General features: G+C 42.3%; 1 pseudogene; it reads right to left on the reverse strand.

Moving 5' to 3' along the window:
- Positions 1-5243: 5243 nt before the first annotated feature.
- On the reverse strand, positions 5244-7093 carry LOC128598235 (glycylpeptide N-tetradecanoyltransferase 1-like; annotated as a pseudogene).
- Positions 7094-10513: the final 3420 nt, after the last annotated feature.

Consider the following 10513-nt stretch of genomic DNA (forward strand, 5'->3'; position numbering starts at 1 on the left):
GGATGAAAGAAAGGAGGACCGAGTGATAAGAAAAAAAAAGAAAAATAGAGATAGGAGAGGAGGTGGGTAAAAGGAATATTGACAAAAAGAAGAGAGGCACAGAAAGAGGGAGACAGAGCAATATAAGTGTACAGTATGGTACTTTGCACAACCTGAAAAAAAGTCCACCTTCTGGGGGTGCCAAATTGGGTTGTTCCCTTGGGGTCAGCAGCTCTTTGCTAACCTGATCAGACACAGTACCCCACCTCCACCAAGTAGAGAGGAAAGACAAAAATGCTGTAAATCAATCCAAAACAAGCAAATAGAAAACTTTACGGGATAAAATTGGGTGAAAAACCAAATAATAGTGGTAGAAACACTAGCAAAAATGAAGTTCTAGTTATTGAAAATGGCAGCAGTGGGAAATTATAATTAAACTAGAAAAATTGAGAAAGAAAAGGATCTGTATGGAAAAGGTTGAAGTTAAAAAACAAAACAACATCAACAACATCAAAATAAACAAAAGAAACAACCAAAACAAAAAAAAACACAACCAAAAACAAAGCAGTATGTATATGTTATTGAATACTGTCTGGGCAACACGTGGTCTTCTGGGTTATGAGATGTTAATCACAGTTCTGATACGACGGGAGGCTGCTGATTTCTCAAACCCCAGCAGGTAGACGCCCTTAATCTCTCTTCAGCCCACTTAAAAGGCACTTTGAACTTGTAAACTTGGTGAGCAGAAGCTTTCCCAGGAAAGTGCTTGTCACTGGAATCACTGCTGAATTGGCTATTCACTTACCCACTGTGCCAAAACCGGTCTCACTCTGCCCCGAGGGTTAGTGCTGCAAGGTGGCTCAGACCCCACCCTTAGGCTACTTGGTCACTGGGTTACTAGCTCCCACTGGATTCTAGTTCTGTGACCCTAAGGGTGGAGCTTGCCAGGGCAGATCGCTCATAATGGTTCCCTGTGACCCACAGCCAAACACTATTAGCTCCGTCTGGCTCAGTGGCTCAGACTGGGGCCCCAGACAGCGGCCAAAATTCTTTGCACTCCTGCTCAGGCTCTCCCCAAGGCAGTTCAACTGAGTGCCAAGTCCAAAGACATGAAAACAGTTCACAGGTAAGGCCTTTCTGGTTTGCAGTGTCGCTGCTACTGAACTTACAGTTGCGGGTGGGTTTAGACCAATTGAACACACGTGACCACTTTAGACCAATTGAACACACGCGACCATTTTTCCACTGTTTTAGTCCTCCTCTTGGGGTCCAGAAGTCTCTCGCTGACTCCCTGTATCCTCACAGGGGTGATGATAGGCAGATCCCACCAGCCAGAGATGCCTGGAGTCCTATCTCCCCAGACTCACGGTGCCCAGATGCAAGGAAGGTGTTACTCGGCCGCCATCTTGCTCCGCCTCCTGGGAACTCTTCTAAATTGTTCTTGTTTTCCAAAATTATATAAATGTTGAATAAATACAGTTAGTAAATAGCCCTACTTGAAGGTTTAAAAAAATCTTAAATGCAAATTAAAGAAACACTTCTACATTATTCTAAACTATCTATAAATAATTCCTGATGCTGAAGAGATTTCAGTGAAATCAGTATACTTTTATTATTGGTGGCATGTTGTTTGGTACAACTGTCTGAAAAGTAACGAGATCTACTATTCGCAGGAATTTGTGCAAAGGGTATTATTACTGTTATCGTTGGTTTTGATGAGTGTGTTTTTGCATCATTTTTGTATTCTGATGATTATGTTTTGTATTGATCTTTCCCACGTGAATAGGTTGAGTGACAGAAGTGAAGCTTCATTCAATCCAGGAAGGTCCAAGTGCAGAATCATCTTCCCCTGTTATCTTTCTTACTCAGCTCACTTGTGCCTTCTTTGTCACATTTCACAATAAGGGATATCTTGGTCTGTCTCATGTGTGTCTATCATGGTGCGATTTGTCTTGTGCAAACTGGATCTAATCTGTCCTCTTCACCTATAACCCAGTTTTGGACTTTCTACTCACTCTCCATTTTTTGGAGAACATTTTAAGGGCACTGAGAACTTTCATTCTTGGTTAATAATGATATTGGTTACAGAGACAAACCCTCATGCTAAAAGAACTAAAACTGTTAAATAAGGTAATGCTTAATCATCTCCAGGCTCAGCTCAGTGGCTAGGCACCAGCCACATACACCAGAGCTGGCGGGTTTGAATCCAGCCTGGACCTGCCAAACAACAATGACAACTGCAACCAAAAAATAGCTGGGCATTATGGCAGGTGCCTATAGTCCCAGCTACCTGGGAGGCTGGGGCAAGAGAATTGCTTAAGCCCAAGTGTTTGAGGTTGCTGTGAGCTGTGACACCACAGCTCTCTACCAAGGGCAACTTAGTGAGACTCTGTCTCAAAAAAAAAAAAAAATCATTTTCAAAGCATCAAGAGCTGATGGGACTCCCTTGCAGGAGTTAAATGAAATGTTTAAATATTAAATGAAAAATTACAGAAATAAAATAATTTCTAAGCTTTAAATTGTGCAATGCTCTGAGTGGCATAATAAAATCTCATGCTGCTCTGCTCTGTCCATGCTGTAAAAACTACTCATCCAGGAGCAGCTATCTGAGTTATCAGACTTAGCAGATCACAAGAAGGAGAATCTGGGAAGCTGGGAGTCCAGTACAATAAGAGAGGAAAGGAATGTGAGAAAGAGGAAGAGGAAGAGAGACCACATTCACATGACGTTTATTACAATATACTGTTAAAATTGTCCTATTTTATTAATGGTTATTGTTGTTAATCTCTTTCTGTGCCTAATTTATAAATTAAACTTTATCACAGATATGTATCTATAGAAAAAATGTAGCATACATAGGGTTCATTACTATTCCACATTTCAGGCATCCTCTGGGGGTCTGTATCCTCCTTGGACAGAGGGGTACTATTGTATCTGTTTCCCAGCACCCTCCACTCTGGTTGGCAGAAACTATATTCCCCTAAACATAGCCACCACTGCTGCGAGGTAGTGTATTTTCATCTGTGGCTGAATCTTCCCAACGTGGGAAGCTATCCAGCACACACGTCAAATTAACTAGCCACTAGAGCAGCTCTTTCAAAAATCAAATGTTAGAGACTGTAAATGGGCAACTACTTGTAACAATTCAAGTAGCCAGTATTACAAAGAATAACAATCAGGATGTTAATACTGTGCTACGCTGGTAACATTTCAGTATTTCTGAATGTTAGAATGAATGAAACAAAGTTCATTCTAATTCTGGAGTTCTTGGCTTCATCACCCACAGCAGTGTTTTTCAACCTTTTTTATCTCATAGCACACTTGAACCTATAGTTAAATTTCTATGACACACTTAAACTATGTGTGTTTGTTGATCAAAAAATAAATAAATATACTTACTATGCCTTGAACTTCTTTAGAAAGTAATTAATGATATTTAAACATTTTCTCAGCACACCGGCTGAAAATCACTGCTCTAGAGGCTAGATGACTCCTGTAAAGTGATTGCAGCAAATCTTTTTTTTCCAGCCTCTACTATTAACTTATCATAGAAACTATGCTAGTCACTGAGGTAGCAAGATTTTCCAGATCATGTCTCAACTCAAAGAACTCTCTGTCTAGGGGAGACCCTTACATAAATGAATAATTATATTATAGCAGTTCACATGCAATAATGTCTTTCCTTCTTTTTCTCCAGAATTGTAAACATTCAGTAGAGTTTATGAAAAAAGTCCTCAAGGCTGCCCTGACCCTGGACCCCAAAGTCCCAGCATAGGTTCAGATTGACCCCTTGTTAATATTATCTTTACTTGATAAACATCATTTAAAACTAAAACTAGGCAAAACACCCAGCTTTTCACTAAGTGGGACACAAAAAGGCTAGCAACTACTGGGAGAAGAAAGAAAGAAACTAAGATAACTGAATCATTCAGCTAAAACCAAGAAAGAGAAGGAAGGAAAGAAGGAGGGAAGAAGGATGGGGAGGGAGGGAGGGGAAAGGAGCTCCACTGAATCAACCATCTGAGTAAATCTAAGTGATCAATGACTGCAAAAATTCCAATCACTATATAATTTGGGGATAATTAAAATATGTATGAAATTAAAACACATGAGAACAATAACATAAAAATCAGGAAAGTGGTATATAGAGTTAAAAGTAAATCTCTGGAAGAGGTTATAAGCTCATACTTAATCAACTTTACTGAGCTATAATTTATAATAAAATATACTCATTTTAAGAGTTAGATAATTAAAAAATATATATATATATAGTATATCACCACCACAATTAGATATAAGATACATTTCCATAATCTCTTTTGCACTTTTTGGCAGGGGCTGGGTTTGAACCCGCCACCTTTGGCACATGGGGCTGGCGCCCTACCCCTTTGAGCCACAGGCGCCGCCCACATTTCCATAATCTCAAAAGATTCCCTCTGTCTCTTGTCAGTGAATTCCAAACCTCTTTTCTGAACCTGAGGCTATCAATGATACTTTTCTATGCCTATGGATGAGTTCTATTTTTTCTGGAATTTCACATGAGTTAAATCAGAATTTATGTGTTTTTTGTGCCTTTCTCACTCAGCATAATGATTTTGAGGTTCCTCTGTGTCGCTGTACATGTGACCAGTCCCTTCCTCTTTACTGCTGAGTCACATTTCCTTACATGGACATGCCATTCTCCTGTTGACGGACTTCTGTGTTTCCCATTTGGGACTCCTGAAGAAAGCTGTTATAACACTACTGTACAAGTCTCTGTGTGGACATATGTTTCTGTGAGTAATGGTTCACAGGGAAAAACTACAAATAATCAAACACAATTTTTTTTTAAAAAAGGCAAAATTAGAAATGCAATCTCTTTGTTGCCAGGTTCTAGAAACCACTTTGTCTCCCTACCCTTGGAGGCCTAGGGAGAGTAAACGTTGCCATTGTTACAAGTACTGAAACTCTGTGGTTTTCTCACACATTTGTCTTCAGAGGAAATTCCTTATGACCAGTCAATAAAAGATGAATAACCAAAGGGCTGGATTATAGCTAGATGAGTTGCGTAAGTGGCCAATACCAGGCAGATGCACATGGCTTCTGCACTATGGCTTCACACATAGTAGCCCTGAAGACATAGGTGAAGAAAAATCCTCCCATTGGGCAGAACATTTGTGGTATATCTAGTTGTGCCTGAAGTGAAAATCAACACTTATTCATGGGCAGTGTCTAGCTAGTTGAGCTATTGCTTGGAGAAGGGACCTATTAGAATGGACACAGAGTGTGAACGCATGTCCCACATCTATGCCTATCAGATACCATTCACTATGAAGCAGTGCTTGGTGGAAAAAATGACCAGTCCTGCAGATGGGAGTTGGCATCTTTTCCCAGCCACCACGGTGCTAGCTTAATGGGCAAAAAGACAAAGATGGCAGGAATGAGGTCTTTCCTCACTAAAGCTCATTGTCTAATTTTCTTTTTCTCTCTTCCTTTCTTCCTCCCTTCCTCCTTCCCTCCCTCCCTTCCTTTTTTCCTTCCTTCTTCCCTTTGACAGTCTGACCTAACTCTGTCTTCTGACCTAGAGTGCATTAATGTGATCATAGATCACAGCAATTTCAAACACCTGGGCTCAAAACAATCCTCAAGCTTCAGCCTCACAAGTAGCTGAGACTATAGTCATGCGCCACCACACCAGGCTAATTTTTCTATTTTTTGTAGAGACAGAGTCTCGCTCTTGCTTCAGCTGGTCTCAAACTCTTGAATTTAAGCTTCTCCAGGAAAGTTTTGTTCTCCATGAGATCCAGCGCATTAAACACGTCAAACGCTTTCATTTTGGTGAGAACAAGGGCGTCACTCCTGAGGTCTAGAAGAGGGGTCTGAGTGTGAATGTTGTAGAAAGAATAAGCAACTTTTAGACTCTTATGGGTTGGATGGTTCATGATGGTGTAGGGAACCATCATGGTGGAGCTCAGGAAATATGTCACCTCTCCATTTGCATTCTCCACCACGAAAGTGCCAATGACATTCTCCTGGGGGTAGAACCAGTGCTCCACCTCCTCCTGGTTCATGACTGGTGTGAGGGGAAACTGCTTCAAGTATCGGTGAGGGGCTGGTGCACTACTGGAATGTCCTTTTTTTCCATAGTCCAGCTGTACTGGGAGTCTCTGGCAGTCGGTAGAGCTTCATGGTACACTGCATGGTCATATTTCTGCTCAGATGGGAAAACTTCACTGCAATCAGCTTCCGTGGGTTTAGGGACAGACGCTAGTACCTGCAGGTGCCAACAGGCTTCGGTAGTACCACACGGGCAGTGTAAACAGCTTGGAAAATGCCCTTCAGGTGAACCTGCCTGGTTATGTCTCCGGTCAGGACTGGAGCCACCCTCTCGGACCGCAGCTTCTTCTGTACACATCAGGAGTTAAGCTCTTAGCTGGGCGTTGTGGCGGGCGCCTGTGGTCCCAGCTACTTGGGAGGCTGAGGCAAGAGAATCGCCTAAGCCCAAAAGCGGGAGGTTGCTGTGAGCTGTGACACCACAGCACTCTACTGAGGGCGACAAAGTGAAATTCTGTCTCTAAAAAAAAAGAAGAAGTTAATTTCTACCATCTCCTTCTCTGTGTCACAGACATGGACGTTCACCGGGATGGCACTAACAAACCCAACCACTTTCCGACTTGAGACCACTCGAACCCCACAGTGCCACTGCGGGAGCCAGCGGGTGGCTGGAGAGCCCACAAAAGAAATTCTGGGGAATAATCAAGTCAGAACACGTTGTCATCATCTTCCACGTTCTCATTCAGGAGGGTGTACAGATCCTTCAGCACCCCCGGTCCCCCACGTCCAGGGCAGGTGAAGCCCTAGGGTAGAGTAGAGGGCTCCTGAGGTTCCACGGGACCAAGGGTGTTCACTACTTCGCCTAGTTCGGGGACAGGCTGCGTATCCCAGACGGGTGGCTTCGCTTGCCCGCCTCCTCCATGGTTTTGGCAGGTCCCCGCCCCACTGAGAACAGCTCAATGGCCTTCTGTGTTTCCTGGATCCTCGCTGCTGGCGAGGAGTTCATCTTCCCAGGCTGATGTTGGGCTGACTCTGTCTCGCTGCCTTTTTCTTTTTTCTTCTTTTGGCTCCAGTGTCATTGGCTAGATTCAAACCAGCCCGGTGGTAGCTGCTACCTTCCTCGTCCTCCAGCCGCTGCAGCGCTCACGGCGGTCCCGGTTCCCTTCGCTGTGTCTCGCTCCGACCCACCACCTTGAGTCGCTAGAGCCGGGCTCCCCATTTATTTGTATTTTCTTCAATTTATTTCACCTATGTTTTAAAAGCTTTTAGTGTACAGATCTTACGGGCTGTGTGGGCTGCCCGTAAAGAGAATGGAGGGAGGGAATGAGCTAAGGGAATGGCGTTACAGGGACGTTTTGGCTTTTTCAGTCTGAGCTGGTGGCATCCATTAAGGTGAGAATAAGAGGACTGGTTTTCAGTGACTCTCGAGACCTGAGGCGGATGGTTACTGGTTGGAAACTGAGAATGAGAAACATTCAAAATTAGTAATCTTATCAGATAGTAATCAAAGAGGAAGATGAACAGTGAGAGTCGGGAACCAGTCGGAGTGGCCAGGGCCACCAGAATCCTGAGGAGACATCTATTACCCATTACCGAGATCGCTGCCTGTTTTCAGAGGATTTTTACAAGGGGCAGTGTGAAGTTGCTCGTGTGTTTGTTAGGAAAGAGAAAAGATCGGCTTACCTTTTAAAAACAAAAATACTTAGAGTTCAGTTTTCCAGGATGGTGTCCAGGAGCCATTCTGATTTTCCAGGGGTGGTGGGCCTGTCGCAGCTAGGTTCAGGAGGGAACTTCAGCCACGTTCTGAGAGGTCTGCACCAGACCTTCAGAAAGACTGGGCAGCCAGAGCCCTGCAGGCTGGACACGGTTTGCAGGGGGGGTTGGATTTGGGGCACTGCTTTGCCTGAAGCCTGGTTTGCTGCACTTAGAGCATGATCCTGAGGAAGATTTTATTTTATTTGGAATGCCTCTTGGAGTTTTAAGAAGTAGCCAAGTTTTGCTTAATGGCGAAAGCCAATACTGGAGCTCTGAGAGGCTCTGCTTCACCTTGAAGGCCAGATCAAGGAGATTTCGCTGGAAGGTCTGAGGGCCCTGGGGGAAATTCTGCTTTTTTTTTTTTTTTTTTTTTTTGTCTACCACTTGTGGCAGAGGGTGAGTGGGGGAAGACAGTGGAGGGGTGGGACGGCATATTGTTTAAGTGAAGGATATGGACATGGGGGTTGGAGGGCAACAAGAATGGGTGACTGATGGGAGGTTATAGATGGAAGAAAGGTATCCCACACAGAGAAGCTTCCCAGGTGTTCTGATGGAGAGAATGGAGGGATTGGGGTGGGGGTTGGAGAGGAACTGTAGGGGCTGTGGAAGGGTCTCAGGAGAAGCTGGTGTTACCCATGCCATGAGAATCTGAGAGTTTCACAGGACTAACACAGGGAAGGAATGTTCCAGAATATAAGAAATGCCTGGATATATGGGATCTCTGACCATTTGCCTAATTTTTGACAGTAATTATTAAGATCATGAGAATTGAGAGATCAAAGGTGCCATGTTGAGGCCACTGCAAGCCACTGTCAAGCCTGTATGAGGCCAAGCAGCATTACAGAAAAAAATAAGACACTTTGGTTCAGTGCCAGCCACATACACCTAGGCTGGCAGGTTCAAGCCTGTCCTGGGCCAGCTAAAACAACAAGGATAATTGCAGCAACAACAACAACTACAACAACAAAAATAGCCAGGTATCATGGTGGGCGCCTGTAGCCCCAGCTACTTGGGAGGCTGAGACAAGAGAATCGCTTAAGCCCAAGAGTTTGAGGTTGCTGTGAGCTGTGATGCCACAGTACTCTACCCAGGGCAACATACTGAGATTCTGTCTAAAAAAAAAAAAAAAAAATTTTTTTTCTTCTCTAAAAAATTCTTTAACAAAGGCCATTGAAAACTTCAAAATAGGTTCACTTAGGGCTCCTTCTCAGTTCCCCTCATTCTTGTTTGTATCTTTCCTTTTATTTTCCAGATTTTGATTGGTATGTACATTTTAAATCCTGATTGTATTCATATCCCTCTACCATTGAAAAGACTTCTCAAACTCTGGGATGAAAAGCAAAGATTATGTCATAGAATTCGGACTGGTCCTGACCACTTCCAATCACATTTTTCTTAATTAGAAGATATAAACATTTGGTTAAAGAAATAACAGGCATAATCCTGAAAAGGAATTAGAAAGTAATAAACTTCTAAGGGAATTTTTTTTTATTCTCCAGTAAAGATACCTGTTGATATTTTAGAGAAAAGGCTTACCTGAAAATTAATAGCCCCATCCTAACTAAATGGAAAATCAAAAATATTAAACTTGTAGTATATGTTGTTGCTGTTTTTTTTTTTAAATTCCATCTTGCTAAAAGCATGGAGTTCAAAGAAAAAAATAAGAGATTTAATTGTAAGTTAAGCTAATGTCCTTGGTTAAGGTTGTAAGATTTCAGAATTTGAATGCACAGAGGTTTTGGCATAATTTAAAGCAGTGGTTCTCAACCTTCCTAATGCCGCGACCCTTTAATACAGTTCCTCATGTTGTGGTAACCCCCAACCATAAAATTATTTTCGTTGCTACTTCATAACTGTAATTTTGCTACTGTTATGAATCGTAATGTAAATATCCGATATGTAGGATGGCATTAGATGACCCTTGTGAAACAGGTTGTTTGACCTCCAAAGGAGTCGCAAGTCACAGGTTGAGAACCACTGATTTAAAGTGTCTTTCAAATATGGTTATTAAAGCAGAAATCTATAAATTATACATATTTGAAAGGTTTATGTAATATTCTTGATAAATGGGTAAATCTTAGGATAAATTAGACAAGTGAGTTGATAATATTGATGTATAGATAACATGACGTCTTTTTTCAGATTTTATTATATGAAAGTTCTGTTAAAGCAATATTTTATTAATAATGCATACAAGACTGAAGTTAAATTTCTCAAGATGTAAACTTCCTTTCTTTCTTTTTCTTCTCTTTTCTTTTTTTTTTTTTTTTGAGACAGAACCTCAAGCTGTCACCCTGGGTAGAGTGTCGTGGCATCACAGCTCACAGCAACCTCCAACTCCTGGGCTCAAGTGATTCTCTTGCCTCCGCCTCCCAAGTAGCTGGGATTACGGGTGCCTGCCACAATGCCTGGGTATTTTTTTGGTTGTAGCTGTCATTGTTTGGTGGGCCTGGACTGGATTGGAACCTGCCAGCTCAAGTGTATGGGCTGGCACCTTAGCTACTTGCACAGGCGACAAGCCTCAAGATGTAAACTTTCTAAATTCTGGCTGGGCATGAAGGCTTATGCCTTTAATCCCAGCACTTTGGAAGGCCAAGGCAGGAAGATCACTTAAAGCCAGAATTCAAGACCAGGCTAGGCAATATAGTGAGACCCTGTCTCTACATAAATACATAAAAACTTGTGTTCGATTAACTGAAATTATAATAAAGATTTTTTTAAACTTATTTTTATTTTATTTTATTAT

This window comes from Nycticebus coucang, chromosome 11 (assembly GCF_027406575.1).
Source record: "Nycticebus coucang isolate mNycCou1 chromosome 11, mNycCou1.pri, whole genome shotgun sequence".
NCBI lineage: Eukaryota > Metazoa > Chordata > Mammalia > Primates > Lorisidae > Nycticebus > Nycticebus coucang.